We start from the raw sequence: 27530 nt of genomic DNA on the forward strand, positions 1-27530 counted from the left end.
TAGATTTTGCTTCTCTTTTGCCGTGGAGCAAAAAAAGCACAACACGATTTAAATTACTTTTTCATGGAAGCGTACCTTTCCCCCCCCATCCCGAAGCAGTTTTGATTTTTCTCGGGAAGAACTGCACAGTATTCTGCACCGCTTACCTCTGCTCCCTCGTCCTTCCCTTTCCATTCCACTCGTGACTCACCGCCCCAACTACGCCCAACCCCGCCCACTTTGGCCATGATGCTGCTTCGCTCCATCTGGCATCTAGATATCGCTCCCTTGCTGGTGATTTGACAACACTCTCCTGGTCGTGCCCGGGCACTGACTCGAAATTGTCTCATCCCCCCCCCCCAATTGCCTACTTTGGCATAGTCATTCTGTTAGTATTGCAGTCGGTGGGTGCACGTTTACAGGTGGTTGTATGTTGCTGCCACCCACAACGTCCGCTCTCTCCATTAGGGGTGATTCCAATAGTGCAGCCTTGGCAGCCTCTCTCCTCTTGCTGTACAAATTGTAAGCAAAAAGGAAAACAGCAGTGCAGAACTAGAGTTAAAAATTCCATTTTCTTGATTTTTTCGTGTGTATAAATGCTTCATACAATCCCACAATGCCTTGTGCCATATGTACATGGACTCTCCGCCTCCCTCGGACTTGCTAAGCTGAGGTCCCCAAGTCCGGTTGGTCAGGTACGTAGTATGCGCCAGCTCTCTTTCTGCTTGTGGCCATGGATATCCCTCTTCCCATTGAATACTGTTACTCCCCTCTTCCAGGCTGCAAAGTTGGCTACTACCATCAACTCATCCTTGGCATGGAGTTCTGCGTTTTACCCATAATTAGACAAGGACTACACATTGAAACTGCTGATTTCATACTGCCATTGTACATATGTTTGGTGAGAGCACACTTGGAATACTGTGTGCAGTTCTTGTCACCACACCTAAAAAAGGAGATTACAGGGGGAAGGGAAGGGGGAGGGGAAACACCGACAGTGGTGTTCACCAGAAATGTTGGAAGGGGAGACCCTCCAGTTCATGCACGCAGTCCATGCCAAGAACGATCGCTATAGGGCATTCATCATATTCTCTCATCTTACTGTCGCCCTATGCACACATGAAGCTGCCTTATACTGCGTGGGACCTTCACCGTGCCAAGCAGAGGCTGTGCCACTGAGCCGCAGCCCCCTCCCCAGCTGTCATTCAAGATGAGGCATTTACATCAGAATGATCTGGAGGCAACTTCTGACTTCTGCGATCGCAGAGGAGGCTCTCTGGGTGTTTGACCTGATGACTGGCGATCAACCTCCTGCTGATAAACACCTGCTTCTGAATTGCCACTGTAGACATGTGTGGCTGCTGTTGACATTCTGCACTCCCACCCCAACTGTCCAAGGCAGCGAAATTACTCCAACATTAATGAAGTTTGTTTATACTTGTAAACTCGAATTTTGCTTGCTCCTCCAGAGTTCTTTGGAGCCGGTATCCAAATACATGTCCCCTGGGCTTTGCAGTGCATACCCTCTCCCCTAAAAACCAACATGCCCTTGGAAACTCCACCTCCTATGCCAGGCAAAAATGTGTTGCTCCCTTTTCCATTGAAAACTCCTTCCTCTGAAAACTGTATAAACGCTGCAAAAAGTAAGGTACTCATCATGCTTTAAGATTTAGGAATTTGCAAATGTCAAACCTTCTAGGGAAGACCAGGACCAATTTGCATTCTCATCTAATATGCATAACTGTCATGAATATGTATGAGTGTGACAACGTTCTCTCTTGCTTATATGTCTATGTGTATGTTGCTTGCTAAGAAGCTCAATCTATTTTTCACCGATTTAGGGGAGGTCCCTTCCCAAGGGAACGATTCCACTCCCTTCCACTCCCTCTTAGAATCGTCCCCTTAGGAAGAGATCTCGGGGTAATGGACTATAACCAACCAGAAGGGAAGTTCATGCAAAACCAGAGCTACACCCGTGCAGTCATGGGACCCACATGGGCCCCCTGAATGGGTTCACGTTAACCCTTCCCCTACTGTAAAGAAATTTTGAGCATTTTCTTTTAAAGGACACAAGGGAAGGTGAATTTCCTGTTTTCTGTTTCTCTGTAAGCTTTAGATTGCAAATGAATAGCAGGAAGTCTTTCCTTTTTCACAGCTTTTAACTATATCTGAACACGTAGTTTTTTTCTTCTTTGTGCTGTAAATAGTCTAACACGCATGTTGCCTATCGGTTTATGCCATAATCCCTTCTTTCTCTGAGCAAAGTATAAAAGCACCGAGCCCAGAGACAGTTGCAGTCCCCTTTTGTCTTGGCTAAGTAATCCGAGCTCCGAACAAGAGTGACCCCTCCCCGTATTGCATGAAGCATTGGAATTAGAATAGATTGCCGAATTGCCCAACCTTCCTGTCCCAGCAGCCGGTCATTAATCACTTGTCACCTTTATGTTTTACAATGGGAACCTCCCCGGGTAGCTCATTACCCAGCACCACTAGAAGGTATATCTGGGCCCCACCAAACAATAGTCACCACCTTAGGTCCTTCCTTGGCATTCTTGCGGCCACTATGTGTTGCTGATGCAGTCTGGGCGGGGCTTTGTGCGGGGGGTGTGTGTGCAATCTAAGCAGTTCCCCCAACAGGGCATTCCACTCACAGCAGGGGCACTGGTCACTTTGATTTTGCATTTAGTCTTACTTACATTTGTTGCCCAGGCCCCACCGTTGTAATTGATGTTATTAAAGATTTGCATTTTCTCCACAATTTCCTGATAATTTATTTTTTGAAGTGTGGGTTGGTTTGCTCTTCTCAAGGGAGCAACTGTCTGGGGGTGGGTGAGTGTACCAATGTGAAGATGAGTCCACGCCTCACTGTGGCCTCAGCAGAAAGTGTTCTTTATTTCCCTCCCCACCCTAAACCTGGCTTCAGAAGGCTTGCTGGCAACATTTTTCCGGTTGATTTCGCACCACGTCCTTAATGTGGTCATCTGCCATTGTGTGATAAACCAAACTGCAGAGATGGAGAAGGGAATGCATTTTATTAAGCTGGAAAATGTACACTGCAGTAGTAGAAAAAGCATTACTCAAAAGTCCATCTTTATGTCAACACACACAAGGTGGGGGTTGGTTGGGGTTTGAGATGTGCAGGTAAAACAGTAAAAGAATACAAAAATGCATGCAGAAAGAGGTGCAGCTACAATACCTGGGCAGCATTAATCTTAGAACACAGTCGTGGAATGGCAGGATCAGGGAAACTATTGTTTTTTAATTTGGTAACATGACCACACTGTGCTCTGTAGCCAGTTCACAAAATCAAGTTCTCCCGCACACTTGCCTTGGGAGCCAAGCATTGGCTGCCCTGGGGGTGCATGCAGTACGTTGTGCACCCCACTAAGATCCCCCGAGACATCAGTCATGGTGTTCCGTGTAGCAACTGGGACCCCTACACTGGCTATTGTACGTGGATATTGTGCTTGAAGCATGGCCTCACTGCTCCTTGTTAGTGCGACTTGAGGAAGTGGCGTCGGCCAGAGCATCTAAACCGGTTTCCACCCATGACCCCTTTTATTGCATGAGAAATTGCCAAGACACCCTAGCTGAATTGGAATATCAACCAATGGTGCAACCACATTACTGATAAGAGATCATAAAGTCAAGGCTAGGGTTGCCAGGTACGCAGCCACCACCTGGAGGGTCATTCCAAAATAGGCACCTCCATGCTAGTACCAAATGGTTAGAAAAAACTGCAACGGAGTCTCCAAATACAAAAGTAGCAACAATTTATTATTGGTGCTTAAACAAAGTTGACAATAAAGTTGACTAAAATACATAAGGACTACTGAAGATATATACGGTATAAAACATACTGTGTACATCTTCAATAGTCCTTATGTATATTTGTCACTCTGTTCTGTTATTGTCAATTTTGTGTAAGCACCAATAATAAATTTTTGCTACTTTTGTATTTGGAGACTCCGTTGCAGTTTTTTCTAACCACCTGGAGGGTGGCAACCACTCCACCTTGAGGGTGGCAACCACTCCACCTTGAGGGTGGCAACCCCTAGGAGAGGTTATGCAGAGGCATGGAGAAGCCCCGAGAGAGCCTGGCTCCCCCCCCCCAGTTTCACACATGCCTCCAGCTCGCCCTGCGCCGCCCGGCTCCACCCAAATCCTGCCCTCCTAAGGCTTCCCCCTACAAAAATCTCCTGGTATTTCCCAACCTGGCGCAGGCAACCCGACCCACAAAAAGAGTTCCCAATCTCCAGGCAGAAGCTGGAGATCTCCTGCTATTACAAGCGGGTGTGTGCGGCCAGGTGCATGTGTGTGGGGATGCCAGAAAGGCTTCACCCCGATCAGCCCGGTGCTTGCCTGTGCCCGTTTGTGCACGGGAGGTTTTGCCTTGGGTTTGCTGCTCAATAGATGCACATTTTCCCCATCTGAATTCTCAAAACTCAAAAAGAAGCCCCCATGCAGTTTGGAGAATTCGGATGGGGAAAATGTGCATCTATTGAGCAGTAAATCCAAAGCAAAACGTCCTATGCATAAACGTCCTATGCATCAACGGCCGGCAACTTGGCTGGCCATCTGTGCAAGGCGCAGGGCAGCTCAGCGTGCGCGCGACTCCCTCCCCAGGTCTTATTCCGGCAAGAGGAGGAGGAGCTGCCACCACCCTCCTTCCTCCCTCCCTCCTTCCTTCCTGGGCTGGCGGCATGGAGAAGCCCCGAGAGAGCCTGGCTCCCCCCCAGTTTCACACATGCCTCCAGCTAGCCCCGCGCCACCCTGCTCCACCCAAATCCTGCCCTCCTAAGGCTTCGCCCTACAAAAATCCCCAGGTATTTCCCAACCTGGCGCAGGCAACCCGACCCACAAATAGAGTTGCCAAACTTTTTAGATGCCACAATATCTTTTTTTTTTTAAATTCACAAGCCTCATAATTTTAATAGCTTACAAAACAGGGACCCTTTCTGTAATTTGGTATAAATAATATCTTGGCTGAGTGGTCAGAACTCTGAGTATTGAAACTACAATGGGTAAAAAACCAGGATGTTTCAGCTAGAAATCCATTTTGTCTTTATTCATTCATAAAACTGGAATCTCAAATTTGCCAAAGCAAATCCATTCAGTGCAAGCTATAATCTCTGAAAACGTTTTCCACATTCCATTGAAAACAAAAACTTACAACCCAAATGTGTTTTTCATTGAAAGCCATGGAAAATAACAAAGAAAATGAATGTATGTACCCATTAATATGAGAACACGCAAATGACATGAAAATAAAAGTAGAATTTTTAAAATGGCACATCTCTACCTGTGATGTAGATTAGGTTGAAGAATATTCACTTGCCCAAGGACCTTCAATCAGATTCTTCATTGAGTGGGAATCTGAACCTTTGTTTCCCTGTTGCAAGAACAGCACTCTTGACTTCTGCATCAAATGTACAACCTGTAACTAAAAGGGGAATTGTCCAGGGAAAGCCTTATCTGATTTAAACTACCTACCCCTTTGCTCTACATCTAAAACTGGTGACTGCTTTGTTCCAGCCTTTTAGTTTTAAAATTATAACCTTTAAAAAATTTTCAGCCTGAACTCTTAATAAATTGCCTGAGGAAATTTTCCATTCCTTTCTCTACTATTTAATGATCAGCTATCTACATACCGTAAATGCCAGTTGATATATGTGACTTTGAAGGTTGAAAAGAATCAGGGTGATTCTTCTGTTTTTCAGTGGAACCAATAATTAATTATTTAAAAGTTCATTGACTCAGGATTCAGAGATAGAAAACAACAATTAGTTACGCTGATATAGAAGCACTTCCTTCTAAAATAAATACATTTCCTAAACTGCTGTTATTACTGTAAAATGTAAAAGAAATCATTTTCATTTCACAGAAGTTTTAAAAATTATTTCACATAGTGTTTGATTGTTCACCATGTTCGTCCATTCAGCACACAGAACAATTTATTAGCCCAAACCGAATGGTACCTGTAACATCATGGTAAGTAGGATTTATCTTAATTTCAAAGTAGCTAAAATTGAAAGGTCCTGGGAGAGAAATGTTCATGAAACACTGAAAACACACAACACAGTGGCCTAGCCTAACCTTTTGCACACAGAAAAAGAGTCTTCGCTTTTAAATCTGTATGTTCCCTGACTGCAAATCCATGTTAAATTTGCACACACAGCCAGCCTGGAAACCTTTTCCATGCTGACAGAACATTCAGTGATTCCACCAAAGTTTTTGTCTTGGTTCAGACATTTAGGTGATGGAAAGACCAAGTCAATGCAAAGCAAGCCTGTTCTATGAGGTTAGAAAGTCAGCTATCGAGCGCTGTGAGAGAAACTTACAATTCAATGATACCATATCGAAAAGTAATAGTTGACTAGATATTACTAGAGGAGAGAAGGGGAGTAAACATGTGGCTGACCAGCCATCTACACAGCCTCCATAAAGTCATCTTTATATATGAGAAATCCTCGTTGATTCTTTCACATTTTTATCTGATTACAAAATTGGATAAATGTAATTTATTTCAGGAGGAATGTGTGTAGGTGTAAAAAGGATTCTTACTATTGTTCAATCAATAGAAGGAAACCACCAAGACCCTTTGAAGTTATCCTACTTGTCACAGAATCTGCCTGGGCCAATGTCCTGCCTTTACAACTTCCTCAAACTCTGTAATAAACTGAGCAAGAGGTAAATTTCAGACTGGCCTAGCACTGATACTCTCTGGCAAAATCCAGAGAACTTAAGTCAAAATGTGTTATTGGTAGAAGCACTACAGTCAAGACTAGGGTCGCCAGCTCCAGATTGGGAATAACCTGGAGATTTTGGGGTGGAGCCTGAGGAGGGTGTGGTTTGGAGAGGGGAGGAACTTCAATGCCCTAGAGTCCAATTGCCAAAGTGGCCATTTTCTTCAAGGGAACTGATCTCTGTTGCCTGGAGATCAGTTGTAATAGCGGGAGATCTCCAGCCACCACCTGGAGATTGGCAGTTCTAGTCAAGACCCCAATTGAGTTCTCAGGGAGAAGAGATGAATTTACGTGTAGGATTCATCAATTATTTACACACTTCCTTCTCAGAGTAGGGTCAGGGAGGAAGTTTCCGGCTTCCTTTTGACAAAGCAGCTGGTATTGGTGACACCCTACTAAAGGGCTAGAGTGCTGATCAATATAGAATTGCATAGATGGCATGACTGCCTGCAAAGTGCATTAAAAGGATAAAGGCCCTGCTCTCCACCCCCCCCTTCAGTAAAGTAATTGGAAGAAGGCGTTGCCCAATTAGTGATTATGTACTACTGTAATAGGCCATTTGGAGCAGCCACGAAGTGGGCATGCTGTCCTTGCTTCTACTAACACATCTCCCCTGCTACACTTTCACGCTTCATTATAGCTGTTATTTTAACATCTGGTTTGCCCGTGTGTTTGATTTGCATGGAAAATTAAACTCAAGCCCAAAGGGAAGCTATCATGTCGCCTTTGGCTGACGCCACCCTGTTATTAGAGTTTAGTAATAGTAACTCCGTGCACCTCTCTGGGACAAGATATCAAAAAGCATGATGAATCTGTATAAACAGCATTGCTAATTGGAATCTGGGCCATTCTGTCAGCACAGTAATGAGTAAGCACAGATAGGCACTGCTAATCCCACTCAGTCACTTTAATTAGCTGTCTGTGTATGAACTCTCATGTTCAAGGGCAAAGGTTATGGCCACCTAGGCAAGAGGGGCTGGCATAAAACTAATCTTTGGGTCTCTGAGAGACCTATCTATTAGCTGTAACCTCAGGTTCCTGACATGCCACATCTCTTAACATTGTCTCGTCCCCTGAGCTGCTCTGCCAATTGAGACAGTGCATTTGCTGGGGTGGATTTTACACTGCCCTCCTTATAAGAGTCGTTTCAGATTGAAAGAGTCGTTTCAGATAGTCGTTTCCTATCGTTTCAGATAGGAAGAGTACATTACTACATTTTGGTTCAAAAATATCTGTCATGGGGACAGATCTACGGTCCCCTTAAACCACTGGTTCCCAACCGGGGGTCCACGGACCCCCAGGGTCCACGAGAACTAAATTAAGGTCTGCGAAACAAAGTTATAAACCCATAATAAATTAATATTTTCAATTAAAAGTTCTCTATTATAAAATATATATTCAAATATTATTCTAAGTTTAATGTTTAACTAACAGTTATGATTAAAGTTTATTTTCAAATCCTCGGAATTTTTATTTTGAACCTTGGGGTCCCTGCACCGAACAAAAAAACCCTAGTGGTCCCTGGTCAAAAAAAGGTTGGGAACCACTGCCTTAAATTAACAGTGGAGTGGTTTTTCTACCACAACAAACTCCCAGGAAGCTGTGGCTATTATTCAGAGAAATCAATCAACCATGTATGTATATATTGCGCCACACGTTGGCTTGGATCCACCTGCGTGTTTCCACAGTTTGAACAATTTCTGCCTGTGCAGTGGGACTTTCTTCCCTCCCCCTCCTGCTGCAGCCCAAAATGCCTCCAGAAATTCTGCTCCTGGGGTGGGAACTCCATTTGCGGCCCCAGCCCAATGGGGTGTGTGTGACAGAACGGTGGGGGAGCGACAAGAAGGCCCTGGCTGTCCCGGGGCCACCCATCCCCTTGGTGAAGGGAAGGCATGTTTTACCAAGAATGACTAGTACTCAGCGGCTGGAGTAAACAGGCCACAACTTTATTGATTACAGCGTTAGGCATTGGCAAGCATGGAGGGCGGGATCCAGGGATCAGCTGACCCGACTGCCAGCTGATCACACCCTGCGCCCAACCCGCCTGCTGGGCGGAGCCTGAGATGGCAGTATGCTGGGACCCACGTGGCGGCAGCCAGCCATGGCCCGCTGCCACTTGGGAGGAGGCCCCACCGCAGCCCCCGAGGCAGGCTTAACCGTTCCTGGCCTCCCCCCAAAACCCCTTATTAGGGTCCCCAGATGGGAAGCGAGGCACGCAGGCCATCTTCCCCCCAAACTGGATCCGGCCCCATGCCCAAACCGCCACAAGAGGCGACCGGAGATGCTGGCCCTCCTCTCCGGGCGCCTCCCGCCAACGCCTAATGCTGCAACCACCAGCCGCTGCCGTATGTCCTGTGGCCGTGGTCCGATGAGACCGGTCCGTGGGCTGTATCACCGCTCTTCTCAAGGCAGGTATCGCTGTACTGCCGACGTGACCTTTCATCTGGCCCGCCGCCTGGCAGAGCACGGTGCCCTGCTGGCCTCCCGCCCGGCATGCCCGGCCGCCAATGCCGTTTCGCGCCGCCCGCACGGCCGATGCTGTCCCAGGCCCCGGCAATGGTCCATGGCCCAGGTCCACAGGTCGCCTCTGCCGCAAGGACCCACCCTGGCCCCCGCGCCGGTCCCCGAACCGGCGCCGCCGCCCAGCGGCAGACGCGGCGCTGGTAAGCGGGCACCAGCCCCCATCCCCCTGTTCCTCTCCCCCCCCGCGGGTCGGCAAACCCGGATCCCCCCGAGCGGGATCCGTTGCTTCAGGGATTGTTTTGGGCTGCAGCAGGAGCGGGAGGGGAGAAAGTCACACTCTGTGGAAACACTCAGGTTGATAGAAGCCAATGTTCTTTTCACAGTATTGTGTTTTAGATATCTTTTTAATTGTGCCATTTGTTTTATTTTGTTAAAAAAATCAAAATGAGAAGAAATGCAGTGTAAATTGTTACTTAGAAAGGAGGACACCGTTTAGCGAAAGCACATTCCAAAAGATGGCCCTCTAGTAAAGACTCACAACACAAGTGCTTGAAACCATGTCTCAGGCCATTTTTCACAAAAGAGGACTTAACATCTATTATTTCATTATTCGAAGTGCTGGGCAATAGCCCACAACCTGTCAACACCACAGACTTATTACATTTTCTGTTTTTTTAAAAAAAATAACTCTGAAGTGTAATAAGCTTTAATGAGTTCCTGCCCACAGATGTGAAAGATTCCAAACACCCACAGAACAGAGAAAGAAAGAAATTCTGGAATAGCTGGGCTATTTTCTTGTTTGATGGCCAAAGGACCAGAGAACATTCCAGAGGTCTGGCGAAAGGCATGGTTATGGATTGCCTTCGGACGGAAGGCCTGGACATTAAGTGTGAGTTTTGTCAGTATGGTTTGCATAATGTCTTTTCCAGTTTTTACTTGGCCGATTCCTGGTTTCTGCAGGGCCTGGAGATTTTACTGTAAAAACTTTGGCTCATATAACTTTCAAAACCTTATTTCCTGCCACAATCCTGTATTTTAGCAGATGGGGAGGAGGGAAATCTTATTTTTAATTCTTTTTTTAAAATTTTCCATATTCTTCTTAGGCAGGCACCTTAACCCCCTCAAGGAACAGTGTAATATTCATTTATGGGAAAGCCTTGTGAATCAGGAGCAGTCCATAAATCCTTTAAAAATAATACGAAAGCTGGTTAAACAATAACATTGGGGGATGTGATGCTTTTTTCCTGTTCAGATGTGGAATGCACTCTTGGATTCCTAATATGCTCAGAACAAATGAAAATACTTAAAACAAATATTCTTCTTTTGTTGGGATACTGGAGCCCCAGGCCCCAGCTGGTATAGATCAAATAATTCAAGTAGGCCTCAACCTCAATTAAGGAATGGCAAATGCAACATTTTAAAAGCATATGGGAATCTAAGCTAGATAAAATGAAATAATGAGTGAAGGACATTCTCCACAGACAATTTTCCTTATAGCCACAGATTTCCTCAACAGCCTTGGCCCTAATTTAAAATTCTGATTCAGATTTCTTTCTAACACAGCAGCTACATTAAACAAAGTCCACACAGGATAAAATGGAGATGGGCATTTAGGGCTGGCATAGGGTTGCCAACCTCCAGGTACTAGCTGGATATCTCCTGCTATTACAACTGATCTCCAGCCGACAGAGATCAGTTCACCTGGAAAAAATGAAGACTTTGGCAATTGGACTCTATGGCATTGAAGTCCCTCCCCTCCCCAAACCCCGCCCTCCTCAAGCTCCGCCCCAAAAACCTCCCACTGATGGCAATGAGGGACCCTGCAACCCTAACTCTGGGCTGGCAAATTCCTGAAGATCTGTGGGTGGAGCCTAGGGTTGCCAGCTCCAGGTTGGGAATTACCTAGAAATTTTGGGGGCGGAGCCTGAGGAAGGCAGGGTTTGGAGAGGGGAGGGACTTCAATGCCATAGAGTCCAATGGCCAAAACAGCCATTTTCTGCAGGGGAACTTATGTCTATCACCTGGAGATCAGCTGTAATAGTGGGAGATCTCCAGCCACCATAGGGTTGCCAGGTCCCTCTTAGCCACCGGCGCAGGTTTTATGTGTGGTGGTAGATAAGCAGAGTCCAGGATTTTCAGAAGCTACTAGAGAAGTGACGGCTGTGTGTGAGTAACAATGGCACAACAATCTTTTATCCCAGTGGATAAACTCACCTCAGAGAATTACCACGTTTGGTCTGTGAGGTTGGAGCAGTATCTGAAAAGGGAGGATTTATGGGATGCTGTGGAAAGACTCCCTACTACAGCAGCCGAGATTGCCAAGGACATAAAAGCCCTTGCCAATATCACCTTGACGGTGGGAGATGACCAGCTTATTTTTGTTGTGGGCAAAGAGCATGCAAAGTTGGCATGGGATAGTCTGCGAGCAGTGTATCTCCGGGACTCAGCTGGCACGCTGCTAGCACTAATGAGGCGGCTTTATAGATGCCATAAATCACTGCACACGCCGGCCGCAGCCCACTTGAAGACCCTAGCAGAGTTGTTTAGACAGCTGGAGTTGAGGGGGAAAGTTATATCTGCGGAGGACCGGGTGTATTTGCTTTTGAGTTCTCTGGATGCGAGCTTTGATGTTTTAGTAACCTCGCTGGAGAGCCTGGCAGCAGGGCAATTAACCTATGAATACTTGACTGGACGAATTCTGGAAGAAGAGGAACGACGGGAGGAAGGACGTAAGCAGAAGACAGCAGCCCAGCTGAGATACACCCCCGAGGTTAAATCAACGAATTGCCCATCTGCCGAGACCTCAGCCCCCCAGCGCGTTTTTCATCCCAGGCAGAGAGACTGGATAGAGTCTACGCCGAGGACTGCAGCCGAGCTGTTTAGACAACCCCGAGACGGGCAAGAGGTCTACTCAGCGCAGAGCCAGTGGCAGCAGCAGAGGGGAGGCGACGGAAGGCAGAGTAGGAGCTACAAGCAAGATGAGGAATGCGTGATGTTTGTCAGAAAGTGTTTTCTTTGTGGGTCCTCACAACATTTGAAAAGACATTGTCCCCAGTTGGCCAGGAATAAGCAACCAAAGAGACAGTCAGTGAATGGAACTTACACTGCTGTTGTGCTGGCAGAGGCTGGAGACAAAGAGAACATTTGGCTCTTGGACAGTGGGGCAAGTACATGTTTTGTTAACAAAGCTTCCATGTTGGTTAACCAAAAGCAGTCTGCTAAGTCTTATGCAAGTCTAGCAGATGGGAGACACTTAAAGGTACACTCTGAAGGGGAGGTGTTTTTCCCAGAGTTAAAGCATAAGTTTCAAAATGTACTTTGTGTGCCTGAGTTACAGCATAGTTTGCTAAGTGTTTCTGTGCTGGCTAAGACTGGTTTTAAGGTGCAGTTTGAAGGAAACACCTGCCAGATAAGCCAGGGGGAGGTTGTAATGTTAGAAGGGCACTTGCAAAAGGATGTCTATGTGGTGCATAGAAGGATAGGAGAAACTTCTATGGTAGTGGAGTCTGTGAATAAAAATCCACATAATGAGTGCATACACCTTCTACATAGGCGTTTTGGCCACGCCTCCTTTTCCATTCTAAAGAAGACCCTGAGTGTGTTAGGGAAGGATGACATTAGGTTGAATAGGTGTAATTCTTTCCTAGATTGCACTGTCTGCAAATCTGTTAAAAGCAGACGTAGTCCAGTGGCTAAGGTAAGCCAAAGGGTGGCAAGCAGACCTCTGCAAATTGCTCATTTAGATCTCTGTGGTCCATTTCCTGAGAATGTGACTTAATCAACCACGTGTCTGTAATGGAACCTGAAAGTTACAAGCAGGTGCTTTCTCTTGGTGATAGAGAGAGAGATTTATGGCTGCAAGCCATGGGTGTGGAAATGAATGCTTTGAAGGAGCACAAGGTAGTTACACCAATGCATTTACCAAAGGGACAACCTGTGATAGGTTGCAGGTGGGTTTACAAACTCAAGCAGTTGGCTGATGGTACTGTACAAAGAAAAGCCAGACTAGTTTGTAAAGGGTTTGCTCAAAGGAGATTTGTTAACTTTGATGAAACTTTTTCACCCACAGTTCGTTGTGAAACCATTAAAACAGCCCTGGCAGTTGCAGGGTTGAAAGGTCTGAAGGTTTTCCATTATGACATTCAGACAGCTTATCTAAATGCACCTTTGGTAGAAGAAGTATACATGACTCAAATTCCAGGGTTTGAATTAAAGGAAGAAGGCAAAGTACTAAAGCTGAACAGAGCTTTGTATGGTTTGCATCAATCGGCCAGAGAGTGGCACAAATGTTTAATTGAGGCTGTTAAAAAGTTAGGCTTCACACAGAGTGTTGCTGATCCTTGTTTGTTTTCAAGGTGCACAGGTCAGAAGGAGTCATACGTGCTGATTTACGTGGATGATTTGTGTGTAATAACCAATAATGAGAGTGACCAGGAACAATTTCAGAAACAGCTTGGAGAACGCTTTAAACTGAAATGTTTGGGAGAGATAAGAAATTATCTTGGGGTAAAAATAAACAGAGACAGTAAAGGTGTTTTTTACTTGTCTCAAACAGAAAAAATAAAACAGTTGCTGGAAAGGTTTAGCATGCTTGATGCTAATGCAGCTGAAACCCCAATGGTCACAGGTTATTTATGTGAAGAGTCTCAGGAACAAGAAGAGTGTGACAAATCTCTGTATCAGTCCCTGATAGGAAGTTTGCTATATCTTGCTTGTTGGACTCGCCCAGACATATATCAGGCGGTACATTGCCTGAGCAGGAAAAATATGTCACCAAAGCAGAGTGACTGGAAAGCAGCTAAGCGTGTACTCAGATACCTGAAGGGATCTGTGAACAAACAGTTATGCTTGAATGCATGTAATGGGGAACTGACTGCGTATGCAGATGCATCATGGTCAGATCAGGGGAACGCGAAATCAACGACCGGGTATGTGTTGTATTTTGGTGAAGCACCCATACATTGGAAATCTGTAAAACAGTCATTTGTAGCCATGAGTTCATGTGAAGCAGAATATAGTGCTGTGAGTGAATGTATAAACCAGGTGGAATGGTTTGTCTATCTAATGAAGGAACTCAATGTGTCTGTACAATTACCAGTAAAGGTGTATACTGACAGTCAATCAGCGCTACAACTTGCGACTGAGCAAAACTTTAAAGGCAGAAGTAAGCATATAAGAATCAGATACGTCAATGTAATTGAATCTGTGAACAAAGGCTTGGTATGTATTGTAAAGTGTGCCAGTGCTGGTAATGTGGCAGATCTATTTACAAAAATTGTGGTTTGCAATAGATTCATGAAACTAATCAAACTAATCTGAAATCCTTGAGAAGGAGTGTCAGGATTACAAGTCTGTCAGATAGTTTGACAGGTGCAGGATAGATCAGTGAGATCTAAGGATGATGTAATCAGCCTGGAAAGTACCTGGGGAGCTAGAGAAAGCTGGCCTGATCCAGTTAGAGCCAGGTGGCTGATGCAATGCAGTAGCAATACCAGGATAATTGGATATCTACTGTGATTGGTGGCTGCGTCCACCAGGTGTATATAATGAAGTGAAACCGCAGTTCTACGCGGGATGTTATGAGCGGAGAGTGTGAAAGGAGTATCTGTATATATTTCTGCACTGTAAAATAAACTACACTTTTTCTATGTGGCCGTGGACTTTCTGATGGGTATCCTGGACAAGACTGCTAATCCGCTTGGCTTCCGCGTCAGTTTTTTGGGCAGAGCCTGAGGAGGGCAGGGTTTGGGGAGGGACTTCAATGCCATAGAGTCCAATTGCCAAAGCGGCCATTTTCTCCAGGTGAACTGACCTCTATCGGCTGGAGATCAGTTGCAATTGCAGGAGATCTTCAGCTAGTACCTGGAGGTTGCCAACCCTAGTGGAGCCTGAGGAGGGAGAGGTTTGGAGAGGGGCAGGGAGGGACCTCCGTGGGGTATAATGCCATACAGTCTAACTTTCAAAGCTGCCATTTTATCCAGGGGAACTTATCTCTGTAGTCTGAAAGTCCATTGTAATTCCAGAAGATCTCCAGTCCCCACCCCGAGGTTGGCAATGCTATATTTAGTAGTGCTCCAAATATACCTCCACCACTTGGCCCCACAATTGAAGGCCATATTCTTTGAACTGTGTCTCCTCTATTGGAAACAACCCAAGCCAGCCATATATTTTACAGAGCAGCAGAGGGAGGTGCCACAGAGAGCCTCCATTTGCTATCATGCTGGTGATTTAAGAAGAACTATCAGCACTCAGCCAGCAATTAGGATCAATATTTCAAATTGCAGGCCGGGGATGGGGGTAGGGTTGCCAGGTCCCTCTTCACCACTAATGGAAGATTTTTGGGATGGAGCCTGAGGAGGGCGGGGTTTGGGGAGGGGAGGGACTTCAATGCCACAGAGTCCAATTGCCAAAGCAGCCATTTTCTCCAGGTGAACTGATCTCTATCGGCTGGAGATCAGTCGTAATAGCAGGCGATCTCCTGCTAGTACCTGGAGGTTGGCAACCCTGGGCTTGGGAGAGGTATAATTAATGTTTATAATTAATTATAATTAAAGTTTTATAAGTAATAAACTGCTTTGAGCAGCAAGGAGTAGCAATACAGTGATATAGCGCTATTTTATTTTAGATAATGTCTAACCTAACTTTCCCACGCAAGCGTGCCCAAGGTAGCTAAAAGTTTTTAAAAGAATCAAGATTACAAAATCACAATAAAACAACTGCACATTCTGCCATACCCAGATTGTGATGGGTGTTTATAAGGACGTGAAAGCACCCCAAATTAGACAAGGCAACTCCAGTGAAATTGGTTAAGCTTTATGCAGTACAAAGATTACAGTGACTGTTGAATTGCCTCAGGGCCAGATTTTCAGAGGGTATCAACAACCAATATTCTGTTAAGTGTACCCAAGCTATGCTGATTTACATCAGCTGATAAAATTAGTTCATTGGATGGTTTCAGGTCTCATTTCTCAATAAGACTAAGACAGATATTACCATGGAACATCTTTTCTACTTTACTGTGTAATTCACAAATAACCCATGGTGTCTACATGGGGAATGACGGAAATGAGGCATTTTCAGCATAACTTTCTTTGTATGAATGAACAGGATATCTATGTACGAATGCAGTCCCAGAGTCATTCACATGACAGGAATACTGACAATGAACCATTGTTTGTTTCCAGTCTTTCTGATAGGAAGAAGCTACATGTTTCACTTTATAAAAAGAAATAATTCTACTTTTTGGCAGCACTTTATTCCTTTGCTGATTGGTATTCAATCACAGCGTTGCTGTCACTGCTGTATTCTGTTCTTTCTTAGGGTTGCCACAAATCAGCTGTTTAAGAAGAATTTCCCACAAACCAGAAGGCTTCATAAAATCAAAGCAAAAGATACCAGTATATTTAATAGCGATGTGTGGCCCTCATCTGCAGATACCTCCATCCACGGATCAGGATCATACTGAAGCTAAACAGATTTTTCTGCAAACTTGGGGTACTCCTCAGGTTTGCAGAAAAATTTGAAAGGTTAAACATTCATTGGGGGTTTAAATTCATTGGGGGTTTTGGCCCTGTCTGCCGGTGGCGGCAGCCCCACTGAAAACAAAAAAAGCCTTGAAAGGGCTTTTTTCTTTCCCATGGCGTGCATGAGTCGGCTTAGGAAGAGGCACCGCTACGCCTCTTCTCCGCCGACTCCGCACGCCATCAGCTCAGGAATGGGCTGTAAATAAATAAATGTTGGGTTAAACCAAATGAGATGCTGGAAGATCTGTGAATGGCTTTCCCCATAGTCTTTAAACAGCAGATGTGCAAGGCTGCAAACTAGGGTTGCCAACTCTAGGTTGGGAAATTCTGGGAGATTTGAGGGTAGTGCCTGGGGAAGGTGGAGTTTGGGGAGAAGAGGGATTTCAGCTGAGCATAATGCAATAGAGTCCACCCTCCAAAGTAGCCCTTTTCTCCAGGAGAACTGATCTCTTGAGATCAGTTATAATTCTGGGAGATCTCTATGCCCCAGTCCAGGGATGAGCCATTTCCATCAGCAAAACCCAGGGCCAATCAGGTGGAAGGGGGGCAGGAGAACTATTTGGCCTGAGCCCTCAGCTGGAAATGTGCCTCAGATTTAGACACTTGTTAATTGTTTGGCATTCTGATAAGTTTCACAGCTCATTTTTATGTGCATCCATATTGGACATTTTAATTTTTTATTGTGGATTGGGGCTTCAAAAGTTGGAATTGAACTGTGCCTCACTAGACCACTGAGACATAGGGTTGCCAGCCTCCAGGTGGTGGCTGGAGATCTACTGCTATTACAACTGATCTCCAGGTGACAGAGATCAGTTCATCTGGAGAAAATGGCCTATTTGGAAGGTGAGCTCTATGGAATTATACCCTCTCCCCAAACCCCACCCTCCTCAGACTTCACCCCCAAAATCTCCAGGTATTTCCCAGCCTGGAGTTGGCAACCCTGCTGAGAGGACATGGCAAAACTACAAGAGAGGGCTAAGTGTTAAATACCCTTTCATTACAATTGGATCTCAATATATGGATATCCCAATGTCATGTTTGGTTTGGCCTTTGGCAAGATCTATTCACAAACTTTTTTGAGTGCAAGCAATTTATGAAAAGCAGAACTTTAATTTAAAAAAAAATGCAAAGGACTTAAATTGATAAGGACTTGTGTTTGAACCAGGCCTGGAGGAGTCTTTTAAGATTTAATTACAGTTAATGAGAATGTATTTCAAAGCACCAAGGCTCTTTTTAGAATTTAATAATGCATAGAGAAAACTCCTAAATTGTATTGTTTCTGTCAGAAATGTAAAATTTGGAGAACATATTTGGATCCCCAAGGCAAGTGCAAACTGATCCAACAAGTTAAAGGTCAGAGGAGAGGCCAGCAGCTAAATGATCTTTTTTGTTTTTCTTAGATTTAAATTATTTTCAAATTGTTCCAAATACTTTGGTATTTGCCAGCAACCATGCTTCTGATAAGGAAGGAACCTATGAAAAATTGTGCTCTAAGGAACAACATTGTTTTAAGGTCCATCTCTGACAACTTTATTAACTTCTTCAGTGTTAATGTGATGGTATCAAGATGCACCAGCCATACAAATAATTCTAAATTCATTGCAAATCCCACCAGGGCCACCAATACTGCAGCTATACCCTATGGTGCCCAGCAAATGTGATTGATCTAGAAGAGTACCATCTAGCTCTGAGAAAAAGCACTGTATCTCCATGTTCAGTATAGGGTTGTAATGAATTTGCTTCTAAAAATTATCCTCAAAATTTTCCTTTGCTAGTTTTGATACTGAATATTTTCAAGGTGTTCTCTGGCTGCTTGAATGTTCTTTGAACATTGCTAATCTGTTTTTGACATGTACCAATGTTTTATTTAAACATTTAATAGTTAATGCTTTGCAATAGTTGATAGCTTACATGCATTGATATTTAGTTCTTAATTCTGTTGCTAGTGATAATCATAGCGATAATCCCACTTTCCATTGTCAAGATGCCTCAACCTTTTGGCTCTCCCTCTTCCCTGCTTTCCAGGTTATGAGTGACCACAAGGCTGGAAAGTTACATATGTGTGTGTTGGGGTGCCTGAACCCTCTTCTAGGGTGCTCATCTGGGCCTGGCACAAGTGTACCATGTGCTCCACTATCTGGGGATTTGAAAGCTAGAGGTTTTTTTTTTTTTAAATTGTTGTGATTTTGAGTGCCAGGCACTTTTTATGGTATTCACACTGGTCCAAGCCAGTGCCTTTGTGAAATATCAAATGTCAATTAATGTATGACAAGGACTTGTGATCTGAAAATGTCAGATAATACATGACAAGGACCAGATATCAGGCCCAAGCATTTTTTGGCTTGGTAACACGCTCCCTGACACACACACACACACACACACACACACACACACCCTGCCACCACAATGTAACTTACTTGTAACTATTGAGGAAATTCTAACTGTAATGCTGGCGTTAAAATTTAACAGCTAAAGCTCTGAGGTATATACAAAAACCCAGATGCTGAAGGCTTCCGTGGATTTTGGGGTGACTGAAGAAGTACTGAAAGAGGCATTTACCGGCATCATGTACCGCTACCAAAACGGATAACAGCCTAACTTAATTCAAGAAGAAAACGTGCAACATTACTTAAATCCAAGAAGACTATATTTTATTTTATTTTGCTCACGCCTGCTTTGCAGTTTACCGTTGATTTATGTTACATTATGGAGACAATAATGTACACAATGGCAGTTTGCTACTGATATGTATTTATGTCTACATTATGGAGATAATAATGTGCTCATAATAGAATATATATATTTTTCATACCACATGTTATATGCTTTAAATATAACAATTTGATTTACCTCATATACAACAATTTGATTTATTTAAATATATAGCCTACAACTGTAGTCTCCAGGCGGTGGCTGGAGTTCTCCCAGAATTGCCACTGATCTCCAGACTACAGAGATCAGTTTCCTTGGAGAAAATGGCAGCTTTGAAGCGTGGACTCTATGGCATCACATTCCTGCTGAGCTCCCTCCCCTCCCCAAACTCTGCCCTTCCCAAGCGCCACTTCCAAACCTCCAGGAATTTCCCAGACCACAGCTGGCAACCCTACATACATACGATCTCATGAGCTATGAAAAAAAGTTTGTTTTAATTCTGAAATTACTGTTACATTGGATTCCCAACTGCCCGGTTATGGCGAGCAATCTACTGCTCTTTGTTGTCTTTGCCCGCCGACTCTCAGCTGGTTGACGGGCGGAAGTAGGCGGGGAAGAGAGGGGGCATGACCTGCATCATCTACGAGATGACATCACTTATCGTATAAGCTGAAGTTCCTGGTGAGGCTTTTCCTGCCCCCTCCTGTTTCTCAGTCTCTAGGCAGCCAGTTTCTCACCCCCCACTGCCGCTCAGCTGTTTGGCGGAAGTGCGGGCTTTCCCTTTTGGTCTGCTGCATCTCCGCATCTTCCCTGGCCACCCCAGGCATGCGAGCCTTCTCTGCCTTTCCTCCCGGGGAAAGCTGCTTGGGAAGCAGGGACATTGGGCAGAGCAGCCAGAAGGCTCATAATGCTGGGATGGCCAGGGAAGCAGCAGAGATGAGGCAGAGCTAAAGAGAAAGCCCATGTCGCCGCCAAACAGCTGAGCGGCGGTGGAGGGGGGAACATCTCTGCTGCTGTACCTGAAGTCCCTGCTTGGGAAACCAGGGACGGCAGGCAGAGCGGCAGAGATGCTCCCCCCACTGCTGCTCAGCTGTTTGTCCCTGGTCCCTTGTTTCCCAGGCAGCAAAAGTCAGCGTGCCACTTCCTCAGCGTCTCTGCTGCTCTGCACTTCTGCTTAAATGGTGAGTGACATCATCACGTAGATGACGTTGGTCACCGCCCCCAACCCTGCCTCCCTAAATCTCCCTCCGCTTGTGAGGTGGGACCTGGCAACCCTACTGTTACATATTCTGCTTTTCTGAAAAATGCTACTACTTCTTAATAACACCCAGCCTGAGAGTCCTACAAGTTTGGTAATGATTTTGTAACTTTGGTCACTAAAAAGGGATTATCCTGTCAATGTCTTGATTTTTTTTTATTCTAGTGGACCAACATGGTTGCAAACATCACTGGAAACTCTATGGTATGACTTTTGGTGTCCCCCTCCCCCAGTTTTTGGCGATTCCCAAAGCTAATCATTGTTATTTCCATGTAGCTCTAGGAATCACCAGAAATTCTATGGTAAGAACTTCCTATAAGTAGACAAGATCTTATTTTTCTTTCTAATTTTTTTGGGGGGATGCTGCCCCCCCTTCTGCCAGTTGTCAGGCACCTAATGTGATACGACTTCCATTGGCAGGCAGCAATAATGTTGCTTGAGTTTGCAGCTCTAGCACTGTTTCCAATTGGCTCCAGAAAATCTCTCAAGAATATTGGACAATAGATACAAGGAAATAAGTTTCTATAAATAGCCTCAGGCATGATCTACAGTTTATTCTGTATTTTTTCCTCATGGTAATGGGGATTGCAGCCTGGGCTGGTGGTGCTACTGGGCCCCTCTGGACCTCGAGACTCCCAGCAGGTGGGGGCCCTGGTCATGATCTAACTAAAGTTAATCACATTGAAGACACACTGAAATCAGTGGGGCTTCAGTTACTTGTAATTAAGTTTATAAAATCACCCCTAGAGAAACTTGTTCTGAGGCTTCATAGTTTGATTGAAGAAGCATCTTTTGAAACCTGCAACTGAACAAATTATGTATGATTTTTCCTTAAAGCAATAAGAAGTGATTTGCTGGAGGCTGTAGGATAAACAGATAATTTTTAGAAAAGAATATTCTCTTGCCATCAGCTGCTATTTAGATCCACAACAGTTAATACAATTTATTAGACAGTTGTAGCCTTTTGCACAAACAAGCCAGAATTAGTTATTCAAAAGTTCACAATAAATCAACTTCCTGAAGGCATAGAATCTCTAATGTGGCCAATTCAATCTAACTGCGTTATTGCTTGGCTGGTCCTAACAAAAGAAAAACAAAAATAGAACCCATAACTTCAATTCACAGTCTATTTTCTCCACCAGGAAAAGCCATGCCTAAAGTAGGGATCTCAATAAATCAAGTGAAGATTCATGATGGACTCTAATATAGGAGGCTGGTACTGAAGTCTCCATAGGTAAATGTGGAAGGGGGGCAGTCAAATAAGGACTTAACTAGATGAGCTGCAGGACAGGTCACCTTTCAATGTCTTCAGTTTTCTCAAGTTTGCTTCTTCAGTTTGCTCCTTCTCTATGTGTGTTAAGTGCCATCAAGTCGCTTCCGACTCATTGCTCCTTGGGTGGGGGGCAATTTGGAATGGAACCATGGCACTGTTATGGGGAGGGTTTAGCCATTATCCCAGTGCAATATCTTTGTTTTAATTTATTAATTAAAATAAATGTATAGCCCTCCTATCTACCAACGTTGGTACCCAAGGTGACTTACAAAGCTACACCAACATTTTAAAGCAACATACCATACCCTCATTAGCACATTATCTTGATACTTACAGGACAATGATTAGCACATTACTTGTGCAGGACAGTACTCAGCTCAAACCCAACCCCTTTCTGACTATATATTACTCTTCCTACACACTTGACACTGAGAGACACTGTCCTTCAGTGTTAATCCTCTGAAGATGCCTGCCACAGTTGCTGGCGAAACGTCAGGAAAGAAAATTCCAAGACCACGGTTACACAGCCCGGATAACCTACAAGAACCAATGAACTCTGACCGTGAAAGCCTTCGACAATATTTTAAAGCAAAATAATTAAAATGATTTTAGAAGGCAAAATAAAAATAAAAATGGGGCTATGATTTGTCCACGCTGGCCACTTATGTGTCTATGGCACTACTGTATGCCTCAGGGGAAAAAATCCTCTTCCAGACCTGACATGGCACAAATCCTGTTCTAGACCTCACATGGTCCTTCCACTGCCTTTCTCTTTAGGGAACTGGTGGATTTAGACCCTTCTTAGGGAACTTAGTGGAACTGGTGGATTTAGACCCTTCCTAGAAGCAACTGTTGAGCAACCTCAACAACTGATGTCAACAGTTACTGAGGGCACAACTAGATATGGCACTGTCCTGGAGTTCACCCTGGTGAGGTGCCTCCATTTTGTAGTGCCCTGGAAAGCCATATAACAGTTCTGTAATATACAGAGCACATTAGAAGGAGGAACAGGTTCATATGTTCCTAAAGAATTATCCAGATACTGGAAGAAATAAAGCAGGAAACAAAGAAAGACAAGACGATGCAGAAATAAATGGGGATGATAAAAAGAGTATGGCCCAAAACGAAGCTGCAAGTGCCTTGGGAAATGAAAGATTCCTGAAATGTCAAGGAGGAACTGGCAATTTATGGTGGTCTTATACTATGCGGAGAGCAGATTGTCATTTAAAAATTCCTGGGACAAAACACACTCCAAAGAGTACATACAGGACACATGGGCTCAGCCTTGTGCTAAAGAAGTGGAATAGATACATTATATTGGCTTGGGATGAGTGCTCAGTTAAAACACATGGTGTCTGGGTGTACAATAGGCCATGGCAGCAAATTGGAACAGACTTGTTCACCTGGGAACAAAACTACTGGCTTGTGGTGGACTATTACAGCAGGTATCCAGAAGTTACACAGTTACCTGGCACAAGAGCAAGCACCATAGTGAACTCTTTAAAGTCCATTTTAGCAAGGCATGGACTATGCATGGAATTCAAATTGGATAATGGAGTATAATATATATAACTGGAGTTGGAAACATTTGCCAAGAAGTGGGATTTCAAACACAGGCATACAATCCCCTACTACCCACAATCAAATGGACCAGCACAAAAATATATACAAATTGCGAAAAAACTTAATGAAGAAAGAAAAACAGACTGATCAAGAGATACACCAAAGCTTGCTGAATGATAGAAACACACCAATGGTGTAAAATGCATCACCAGCACAATTGTGTATGAGTAGATGATTGGAATCCCATCTTCCAAACATCAATAGACCATTACTACAAAAATAACAAAGGGAGAAACAATCAGAACATGTAACACCATCCAATGGTTCTATCCCTCACAGTGGTGCCTGTCCCTCTTTTGGGGCTGGGGAGGCTCTGTGAGGGGTGGTGGTCCTGGAACCTTGTAACCTCATTGGGGGACAGACACCCCCCTCCAGGCCATTTGCACACTGGGAATCTTCCCAGTGTCCTTAATGGCCAATCCACTCCTGGGTGATGGTAATGGAGCACAGGTACACTGTATCAGTTTATACCGTGCCCAGAGGTGGATCTACTGTGAAACTAATGAAGCTTAAGCTTCAGGGCCCCTAATCCTGGAGGGGGCCCCTGAAGCAACTTTTTTTTAAAAAATGAGTGAATTTCTCAACAAAATCAGTGGAGTTTTTTTAGTGATAGAATCGTAAGCCAACGGGTTGAAGTACTTAAGATTGACCTTAGAATATGCTCTAATACCCATTTCACATGGCCTCAAAATGTCCCTGTAATTGGTCAAATTTTAAAAATTTTCTTGGGGGCTTGCAGCACCCCAACCACCAGCTGTATGGGCTCTCTGAGCTCCCCAGAATCTATTCATAGCCTACATTTTGGCAGCTGGATCCTCGAATCCTTCACTGGTATATGGCTTAATAGTTCTATAGTTTTATTTAATCAGTGTACTGCCCATTTTCAAGGACTTCACCCCATCACCCTGTTCTCATCCATTTGGGCCTCGAGGTCCTTGCAAGGGCAGCAAGGCACTTTGGACCTTGTTGGATTTTGCCCTGTTGTTGCTGGTTGCGAAGGGGCCCCCATAACAGTTCAAGCTTCAGGGCCCCAAAAATGTAGGTCTGCCACTGACTGCGTCTCATAGAAAAAGACGGACTATAAATATAGTAAATAAATAAATGAAGTAGGCATGAGTGGGCCTTGGTGATGTCTTCCACCAGAGAAAGAACTACTTAAATTGAAGGAAGGCTTCAGACTTTTACCCCTGATGGAATGGTATGATATAAGCCTTAGTCATACTTCCATACTCTACTAGGCATGTACTGGGAGTTGCCACCTCCAGGTGGGGCCTGGAGATCTCCCAGTTTTACAACTGATCTCCAGATGACATAGATAATTTCCTCTAGAGAAAATGACTGCATCAGAGGGTGGACTCTATGACATTATACCCTGCTGAAGTTCCTCCCCAGACCCCCCCCCCCAAATCTTTAGGTATTTCCCATCCCAGAGCTGGCAACCCTACATGGATCACATAGTCTCTGTAAGTAGTCACAATCATGTGGCTCTGAAGAGCTCTGAAGAGCTGTGATATTTACCAGGTTAAAAAAAAGTTAAGTGAACATGGAAATTAACCGCATGCTAAGCATAAAATATAGTGGAGCTTTTAGGGCCAATTATTGCATCTCATCTCCAGTTTTCATGTGTAGTAGTTGCTACAAGTAGGCAAGCATAGCAGTCTTAGAAGAAGCCATATATCTGCAGTACAGCACATCATCTTCTATTCAGTTAAAAGTGATTTGTTTATGAACATACTAGAAGTTCTTTGTTGGTTTATTTAGTGTACCTACTTATATTCTTCTCTCAAGAGATGCTGCAGAGCATAAGCATGTTGGGCAGGATTCAAAACTGCTTTGGGAAAGGTGGGAGAGGGGGCGATGGCAATTAATCACACCGGAGCTATATTCTGTACACATATTCTAAAATAGCAGGTATCCATTTGGATATACATTAATATTATTTCAATACACTGGAATAAATAAAATGCAATCATTTGAATAATTTGGAATTGTGTTTGGATCTTGTAGAAGGAGTGATCCACAGAGATCAGAGTTGCAGGGGTCAGAAAATATGCCTTGCCTCTTTGAAAATGGATCCCTTACATTTTTCCTTCCAACCCAAAGACCCTGATTCAGCTAAATGATATAAGTAAGTAGATATCCATATGGGCATGCCCTAGCTGGATGATTCACTGATTGGGCAACATGCAAAGTTCCTCTCTGGGTTAACCTCAGAAGGCTCTGTGCATTTAGCTTCTTCAGAAGATCAGCAATAGTGTTCATAATTCTTGGAATGGGGAGATAGGATCCAGGATTGATTAGTCCCATGGCCACACTGCCCTTTCCTACCAAACATTTGCTGTGTGTGATTGCCAGGGATTTTTTGGTCAGGGCTATGTGGATGCAACTTTAGCGGCAGCATGGGTGCATAGCTGATCAAGACCAGAAATGATAAAACAATACTAATGAGAGTAAATTAACTTTATTCATCTCTACAGTTGTTCCCAGGGGACAAGGGGAAAACCATTGCATTCATGCCCTGGTTGTGAGTTTCAAGAGAGAACTCAGTTGCAACTGTTGAATATGCTGGACTCTATGAGCCCTTGTTCTGAACCTGCAGGTATCTTCTTATGTTCTGCCATTAATAAACTCTGGGTTGGGAAATAGCTAAGGTTTTTAGCTAATTAATTTATCTATTTAAGAATTATATATCCCATAGTTTTAGATATTATATCTTTTAATTCTATTTTGTAATTGATATGAGTATTTTAATGGCTTCACCGTATTCATAAATCTGATTAGCAGTCAGATATAAAGTCCGCTGCTTAAAGTTGGGTCATGGCAACTAGATTATGTTTTTAATTTTTCTTTTAATATTTGGTGAATTTTAGTTTCTTAAATATTAGTCAAGAATTTTAGCCAGGTATTGTCTTTTAAAAATCTATGTAATCTTTTATCTCATGTATAGATGATACAAATATTTTACTGCCATACGCCGTTCTGATAAATCTGATACAGGAAACATTAATAATTGTATAATGTCTGAGTAAAGCTTATTAAAATAAACTCCCATTGGTAAATAACTTGATTATCTTAAATTTAGATGATTAGCATGAAAATATTATATTACACAAGAAGCACGGTAATAGTTTGTAACCTGAGATTCAGTGCCAATTTATATACAATTCTGCACTAGCTGAGTGAGATTATGTAAAAAGAAATTATAGCCAACCAAGGATTTCTGGGCAGAATTTGGACAAGAGCCCCTTTTAGTGTATATTTTACAGCATGGTCCCAAAGTAGTATTATCCTGAACAAAAGCACTATGCTTTATAGGAAATATAATTGAGAAAGCAGATGTTAAATTTATCACAAAGGAAAGGCTACCTTGGAACATAATCTGAATGAAAACATGAAGAAAATGAACAGACTGTTAAAATGCTTTACTTGGCTGGGAAATGTACAGTAAGTATGTGGAAATTTGTTATACTTCCTCCATATGAGAACCGTGCCATGAAGTGTATGTTACAAAAACAAGTATTAGCATTTTGGCATAGATACAATTGATTCCTCACAATTTTTCCTTGTCAAGAGGCCATGATTTCTATGTGTTTTAAACTGATGTGTCAAATGTGGATCATTTCGCCAGCAACTGTGGCCGGCATCTTCAGAGGATTAACACTGAAGGACAGTGTCTCTCAGTGTCAAGTGTGTAGGAAGAGTAATATATAGTCAGAAAGGGGTTGGGTTTGAGCTGAGTATTGTCCTGCAAAAGTAATGTGCTAATCATTGTCCTGTAAGTATCAAGATAATGTGCTAATGAGGGTGTGGTATGTTAATATGGAACCATTGTATCCTGAAGTGATCTGTTAATGTGTGTAATTCAAAGCTAATCTGCATGGCTATTGTTGAATGTTGTCTTCAACCTCCAGACTAACAAAGACAACATACTCAGCTCAAACCCAACCCCTTTCTGACTATATATTACTCTTCCTACACACTTGACACTGAGAGACACTGTCCTTCAGTGTTAA

The sequence above is a fragment of the Euleptes europaea genome, chromosome 1 (genome assembly GCF_029931775.1).
Source record: "Euleptes europaea isolate rEulEur1 chromosome 1, rEulEur1.hap1, whole genome shotgun sequence".
In the NCBI taxonomy this organism is placed as follows: Eukaryota; Metazoa; Chordata; class Lepidosauria; order Squamata; family Sphaerodactylidae; genus Euleptes; species Euleptes europaea.